The 7,970-nt window shown below is 38.1% G+C and overlaps 1 protein-coding gene across 10 annotated transcripts in view; it reads left to right on the top strand.

Moving 5' to 3' along the window:
• Kansl1 (KAT8 regulatory NSL complex subunit 1) overlaps positions 1–7,970 on the top strand; it is a 193,887-nt gene that overhangs the window by 1,440 nt on the left and 184,477 nt on the right. For 4 of the 10 annotated variants that reach the window (XM_048786350.1, XM_048786379.1, XM_048786384.1 and 1 more), the window contains exon 2: positions 1,140–1,273. The gene's annotated coding sequence lies outside the window, so the exon portion shown is untranslated. Of the gene's footprint in view, positions 1–78; positions 1,274–7,970 lie in introns of those variants that run through there. The other 6 variants (XM_048786374.1, XM_048786383.1, XM_048786363.1 and 3 more) reach the window with 3 other exon arrangements.

The following is a 7,970-nucleotide window of genomic DNA, read 5'->3' as shown; positions in this document are numbered from 1 at the left end:
TTTTTTTTGGGGGGGCGGAGGTTTGGGACTAGGGTCCAAGGCGGGGGGAGGGGTGAGAACCCGGGCTCTCCCCTTTCTCTTCTCGCTGTCTTTGGAGGTGGGAATCTTGGGGGGGGGGCTCTTAAACCCTCCTAAGATTGGGTCAAGAGTCAAAACTCCTCCCGCCCCCTCCCCCCAATCCGATGAGCGGTAAGGAAAGTGATGGACAAGTGTTGGAAGCCGAAGTGACAAACGCTTAGCAAGAACAAATCCACTCTGGAGGTTTTCAATATTTACATTTTTTTTTAAGTGAAGGTACTTTACTCTTTCAATTTTTTTTTTTCTTTTCAGAATTTATGTTTTAAGAGGTGAGTGCTTTATATTTGTCCCTACTCGGGGCAATCCTCCATTTTAAGCGAAGCAGTAACTGGTTAAGCTGGAATTTCATTCAGGCCTAGGACTTGAACAAGGATCCTGTAGGAGGTCATTTAGTTCATCCTCTTGCCTGCCTACAAACTTAAATTGTTTGGTCTGCTTTTAAAGATATCTAGGAAAGAAGGGTCTTTTATTTTCTTGTACTACTTGGGTGAAGAACAGGTCTTATTTTTCACATAAACCGATGCAGAAACTTAAGTTCAAGAAAATTTAGGACAGTTGGAATCATCAGAGGTTTTTAATTTACTGAATACAATTAAATGTGGCAAGGATCTTTTTTAGGTGGTCAATTAACAAGTCACTTTTTGATAATTATGAAATACTGTGGATAATCATGTTTTCTGTCTGGGATTTTAGTTTTCTAATTCTTTGATAAGCAGTTTTATATTCTATAATATGTGTTACATATTTATTTCTTGTTTATGTAAAGTGTTTTTCTCACACACATCCACCCACACATTTGCCTTTTCCAAAGGGAATTTTATCTTGCATACCTTTTTTTTTAATTTTTTAGTTGTAGATAGACACACTACCTTTACTTTATTTATTTTTATATGATGCTGAGGATCAAACCCAGTGCCTCAAGTGTTAGGCAAGCACTCTACCACTCTACATCACCTTTTCCAGTTAATGAAAAAAGTTAGAACTTCCAAGGTTTTTCCCAGATAGCTGAAATCAATTCGTGTATTTTATTTTTTTGTCTAAATGAAAATCCTTTCTTTCAGAAACCTTCTTGAAACAATTTTCCTACTTGCTCCTATCTGGTGACTAAGGGAATTACTAAGACTCTTCTCGTTCATTTCTGAGTATTGTCTGAACTATTCCTGACACTATGAATGCTGTTTGGATGCCTCTTAAGGTAAGATGTGTTGTTTTTCGTTACCAAGTTTATTTTATTGACTTTTTTAAAATTGAGAAATTCCGATTCTTAAATTTGTACTCTTCAGTCCCCTTACCCTTTCCGGTCAAAACCTTAGTATTAGTTTCCTAGGATTTGTAAATTGTTATTATTCTTGATTATTGGTGTAAAATATTAGTGCAGTTCTCAAATCAACATTTATTATAATGATGTGTTTATCTTTTTAACTTTAAATTATAACAGCCTGCGTAATTGTAGAATTCTGTTCCAATCCTGGTAGCATGGATTGGCATTCAGACTTCCAGGTCCACTTTCAAACAGGTACTTTAGAGTCATAGGTACTAGGGTGTGTCCCACTCTTGCAAATCAGTAGCTGATTCATGTGTTACAAAAGATGTGTCATTAACCATTTGTTTACTCTGAAACTTCATGTAGTATATTAGAACACTCTAAGGCCTGATGGTTTATATGTACAACTCTTTGGAGAGTCCTCCTGTTGCTCCATAGGTGTGTGAGATTTTTACATTTATTTTTTGGTACTGGGGATTGAACCTAAGGGTGCTTTACACAGAGCTACATTCCCAACCCTTTTTATTTTTTATTTTGAGACAGGGTCTTAGTAATTTACTGAGCATCTTGCTAAATTGCTGAGTCTGGCCTTGACTTGCAATCCTTCTGCTTCATCCTCCCGAGCCACTGGTGGATTACAGGCGTATGCCACCATGCCTGGCTTTTTTTGCTTTTTTTCTTCAACAGGTGGCACTTGTGCCAGATTTCACCTTATAGGGTTAAACCTCATTTGGGCATTGTGGACAGGTGACCTTTAGATGAAAAAGCTCCTGTTGATGTGGTGGTTCTCCAGACTCTTAGGATACCTTCTGATCTCTTATATACAGATGGCCAAAGAACTCTCCATTAGAACTAAGTAGAGGACATAGTTTATGACATATATAGGGAAGAAGTGGGAGGAAGGACAGAGAAAATGATGGAAGCTCTTTACCAACTTGATCTTCCTTTGGAGTTCGATACTAGTTTAGAAAAGATTGTTTTGTGGTAATCTGATCTGTTTAATTCCAGATAAATGGAATGGTGGATAAGTCAGAATAATGCAATCTGTTTAACCTAAATATTTGAACTTGGGGCTGGGAATATGGCTCAGTTGGTAGAGTGCTTGCCTTGCATGCATAAGACTCTGGGTTCGATCCCTAGCAACATAGGGGGAAAAAATTTAACTAAATATTTAGACTTGTGGAAAATCTTTAGGTAATGTAGATGGGAGTTTTCATCCTCATTTATGGTTTAGCTGCTATTGTTGTTTAATGACTGTTTGTATTAGTATAAAAGAAGCTAAAGTATCATAATTTTTCCAGCATTTTTCCCTGTAGAATTGGAGGGGTTTGCATGGGGGTTAACCAGGAATTCTTGACTGTAGGAATTCTGACTCCCTAGGAATCAGATGACCTTGTATGGAGCATTTCTACATTTTTTTTTTTTTTTTTTGGCAGTGCCTGGGATCAAACCCAGAGCTTCATGAATGCTAGGTAAAAGCTCTGTCACTGAGCTATGCTTCAGCCCTTGTTTCCTCCTCCTCCTCCTCGATTCTTCTTCTTTTATTGTAGTAGAAGTTAAACCCAGGGGTGCTTTACCACTGAGCTACACTCCAGTCCTTATTTTATATATTTTTTTATTTTGAAGTAGGGTCTCATTAAGTTGCTGAGGGTCGTGGTGAGGCTGGCATTGAACTTATGGATCCTCCTGCCTCAGCCTCCCAAAGTTGTTGTTTGCACTTTTTTTTAAAAAAAATATTTATTCTTAAGTTTTAGGTGGACACAATATCTTTATTTTACATTTATGTGATGCTGAGGATTGAACCCAGTGCCTAGTGCATGCTAGGTGAGCACTCTACCACTGAGCCAGATCCCCAGTCCCATTGTTTGCACTTCTTAACAATGCCTCGATGCTCCTAGAAAACAGTCAAGAAGATTGGGATCAGTATATTGGATTTCATGTTATAGTTCCTTGGTTTTAATTAAGGTATTAGATTCAGGGAGGCCTGCTTTTTAACACATCTATCATGTTTCAGGGTTTTACCTCTAAATCTTTGAACTTGGGGTGTTACAATATAGTAACCTCTGAAGTGTACAAAAAGGTCTTTTTTTTTTAGTTGTAGTTGGCCACAAAACTTTTATTTTATTTATATGTGGGCTGAGGATCGAACCCAGGGCCCCGCATGCACTAGGCAAGCGCTCTACCGCTGAGCCACAACCCCAGCCACAAAAGGTCTTTAGCATGGCAGAAATACAGAATGAATGTCAGTGTTCCATACAGAGTTACTACCTGTTAACTACTTGAGGATGCAGGGATGTGGCTGTCTTAATTTTATGTTCCCTTTAATTCTTTGATCAGTGGAAAATATCTTCAAACAAAGTTCAAACAAATTTTTTATTTGCTAACATTTTCCTCGTGATTTTTATTACTTTAAAAAATTCATAAATTGTAGTGTTTGGGGCTGGGGTTGTGGCTCAGTGGTTAAGTGCATGCATTGCACATGTGAGATACTCGGTTTGATTCTCAGCAACACCTAAAAATAAATAAAAAATAAAGATATCGTGTCCATGTATAACTAAAAAAAGTTAAAAAAAAATTGTAGTGTTTGATCTGGGCAGAAAAAAAGCATCATTTTTGGGGAGGAGAGGAACAAATTACAGTCCTTCGTGTGTGGCCTGGAGCCATCATCAGTTGTCTCAGGTAGTTCTTAAGGGCTACCAGGTACCTGGTGTGCTGGACTGAACTCTGAGTTGGTAGCTGGAGAGGGAACTTCTTTCTTTTTTTTCGTTTTTTAAAAAAATATTTATTTTTTCAGTTGTAGTTGGAAACAATACCTTTATTTCACTTATTTATTCTTATATGATGCTGAGAATTGAACACAGGGTCTCGCACTTGCGAGGCGAGCGCTCTACCGCTGAGACACAACCCCAGCCCCAAAATATAAACTAATTTTTTTTGTGTGTGTGTATGTGGATTGAAACCAGGGCCATGTGCACGTGAGGCAAGCACTCTACCAACTGAACTATATCCCCAGTCCTAAGTTATATCCCCAGCCCTCTATTGTTAATATCATTAAAATATTTCTGGGATGTATTTCCAAATTGGAGCTACTTATTTTTTAAGTAAAAAGAAATTATATGTTAGTTAAAATGTGTATTTTGAAGCTAAAATATTCATTTTCTGTACTTCATATGCGTTGCTTCTAAGTGTTTTAGAATTAACTCTGTAGTTCTGCCAGGCGTTAAATGTGAGACTTGAGTATGTGCTTGTTGCCATGCTTATAGAAAATAGTGCTTGTGGGGCTGGGCATGTGGCTCAAATGGTAGTGCCCTTGCCTCGCATGCCTAAGGCACTGGGTTTGATTCCCAGCACCAGATTAAAAAAAAAAATAAAATAAATATATTGTGTCCACCTAAAACTAAAAAATAAATATTAGAAAAAAAGTGCTTGTACTTATCCATCTCAAAAATCAAGGTACCAAAGAAAAAATAACTCCAAACAAAACTCCTCAATTTAAGGCACTCTTGTTAGTTAGAAGTTCCTATGGAAATTCTTATTTATTCTTTTTTCTCTATATCAGAGATCTGTATCTTTTTAAAACCTGAATATTGCCAGCCATGACTAAGCAATATCAGTGTTTCCATTTCCAGCACAAAGAAGAAAGGAAGGCAGGCTGGAAGGAAGGAATAAAAAGAAGATAAAAAGAAAAAAAAATTTGTTTAGTTTATACATGCATTAAAAAAAACTCAAGAGGAGCCAGGTACAGTGGTACAACCTCAGATATTCAGAGGTTGAGGTAGGAGGATTGTAAACTTGAGGTCAGATGGGGCAAGTTAATGAGACCCTGTCCCAAAATGAAGTAAAAAAAAAAGAGACTGGGATGAAGCTTGGTGGAGGAGCATTTGCCTGTCATGTGCAAAGCCCTGCATCTGATCCTCAGACTGAAAAAAAGAAAAAAGGAAAAACAATTTAGAAGAATACACAAGAAAATGGTGACATTGGTTGCCTGTTAAGTATAGGAATTAGGCAGGTAGAGGAGAGCATGGGAAGAAGACTTCTTTTTTTTTAGAGAGAGAATTTTTTTTTAAAATATTTATTTATTTTTTAGTTTTCGGTGGACACAACATCTTTATTTTATTTGTATGTGGTGCTGAGGATCGAACCCAGCGCCTCGCGCAGGTCAAGCGAGCGCGCTACCGCTTGAGCCACACCCCCAGCCCTAGAGAGAATTTTTTAATATTTATGTTTTAGTTATCGGTGGACACAACATCTTTGTATGTGGTGCTGAGGATTGAACCCGGGCCGCACGTGCTACTGCTTGAGCCACATCCCCAGCCCAAGAAGACTTCTTACAATACTTTCTGATATTTATATCAAATTCAAACACTTGAATATAAAATTAAAATCCAGCATCTTAGTCCTCACATTTTTCTTCTCCTGTCTGGAGGTCAGAGAAGTGGTAAGCCATAGCTGAAAGGGCAGACTAGTGTACACTGCCTGAAGGGGGATATATATGTAAAGCGTTCAGTAATCTAAGACATGTGCTTTCTTGGGATCTTGAAGAATTTTTTTTTTGGGGGGGCGGTACTGGAGATTGAACTCAGAGGCACTTGACCACTGAGCCATGTTTCCAGCCCTATTTTGTATGTTATTTGGAGACAGGGTCTCACTGAGTTGCTTAGTGCCTGGCTTTTGCTGAGGTTGGCTTTGAACTCAGGATCTTCCTGTCTCAGCCTCCTGAGCTACTGGGATTATAGGCGTGTGCCACTGTGCCTGGCTGGGATCTTAAAGAATTTTGAATTTATAGATGTGTATTTTTAGTAGTGAACTGCAGTGTCAGATATTAAAATTTTTTTTTACTTAAGTTTTAGTAAAAGGTTTTCACTATTATTCCCTCAAGTTTGCAGTTAGATATACTGTTATCATTCTTGGCTATATGATTTTAGTGATTTTCTTAATCTTTCTGAGGTTTAGGGTCAGGGTCCTTCTTTGTACTGGAAATAATAATACTTCAGAGGATTTTTGTGTGTATTATATCTGTAAAGGACAAGGGGAAGTGTCTGGCTTAGTGAATTACTACTGTTGTTATAATAATTACTATTAATAATAGCTCCTCATACTCTAGTAGTAAGAGTGGTGCTCTGAGCCGGGTGTGATGGCGCATGCCTGTAATTCCAGCAGTTTGGAAGGTTGAGAAAGGAGGATCAGGAGTTCAAAGACAGCTATCAGCAATGACAAGGCACTTAGCAACTCAGTGAGAACCTGTCTCCAAATAACATACAAAATAGGGCTGGAAACATGGCTCAGTGGTCAAGTGCCTCTGAGTTCAATCTCCAGTACCGCCCCCCCAAAAAAAAAATTCTTCAAGATCCCAAGAAAGCACATGTCTTAGATTACTGAACGCTTTACATATATATCCCCCTTCAGGCAGTGTACACTAGTCTGCCCTTTCAGCTATGGCTTACCACTTCTCTGACCTCCAGACAGGAGAAGAAAAATGTGAGGACTAAGATGCTGGATTTTAATTTTATATTCAAGTGTTTGAATTTGATATAAATATCAGAAAGTATTGTAAGAAGTCTTCTTGGGCTGGGGATGTGGCTCAAGCAGTAGCACGTGCGGCCCGGGTTCAATCCTCAGCACCACATACAAAGATGTTGTGTCCACCGATAACTAAAACATAAATATTAAAAAATTCTCTCTAGGGCTGGGGGTGTGGCTCAAGCGGTAGCGCGCTCGCTTGACCTGCGCGAGGCGCTGGGTTCGATCCTCAGCACCACATACAAATAAAATAAAGATGTTGTGTCCACCGAAAACTAAAAAATAAATAAATATTTTAAAAAAAAATTCTCTCTCTAAAAAAAAAGAAGTCTTCTTCCCATGCTCTCCTCTACCTGCCTAATTCCTATACTTAACAGGCAACCAATGTCACCATTTTCTTGTGTATTCTTCTAAATTGTTTTTCCTTTTTTCTTTTTTTCAGTCTGAGGATCAGATGCAGGGCTTTGCACATGACAGGCAAATGCTCCTCCACCAAGCTTCATCCCAGTCTCTTTTTTTTTTACTTCATTTTGGGACAGGGTCTCATTAACTTGCCCCATCTGACCTCAAGTTTACAATCCTCCTACCTCAACCTCTGAATATCTGAGGTTGTACCACTGTACCTGGCTCCTCTTGAGTTTTTTTTAATGCATGTATAAACTAAACAAATTTTTTTTTCTTTTTATCTTCTTTTTATTCCTTCCTTCCAGCCTGCCTTCCTTTCTTCTTTGTGCTGGAAATGGAAACACTGATATTGCTTAGTCATGGCTGGCAATATTCAGGTTTTAAAAAGATACAGATCTCTGATATAGAGAAAAAAGAATAAATAAGAATTTCCATAGGAACTTCTAACTAACAAGAGTGCCTTAAATTGAGGAGTTTTGTTTGGAGTTATTTTTTCTTTGGTACCTTGATTTTTGAGATGGATAAGTACAAGCACTTTTTTTCTAATATTTATTTTTTAGTTTTAGGTGGACACAATATATTTATTTTATTTTTTTTTTTAATCTGGTGCTGGGAATCAAACCCAGTGCCTTAGGCATGCGAGGCAAGGGCACTACCATTTGAGCCACATGCCCAGCCCCACAAGCACTATTTTCTATAAGCA

The sequence above is a fragment of the Marmota marmota genome, unplaced genomic scaffold (assembly GCF_001458135.2).
Source record: "Marmota marmota marmota unplaced genomic scaffold, marMar, whole genome shotgun sequence".
Lineage (NCBI taxonomy): Eukaryota > Metazoa > Chordata > Mammalia > Rodentia > Sciuridae > Marmota > Marmota marmota.
The sequence above is the reverse complement of the archived record's forward strand: the minus strand, read 5'-3'. Positions and strand labels throughout refer to the sequence as shown.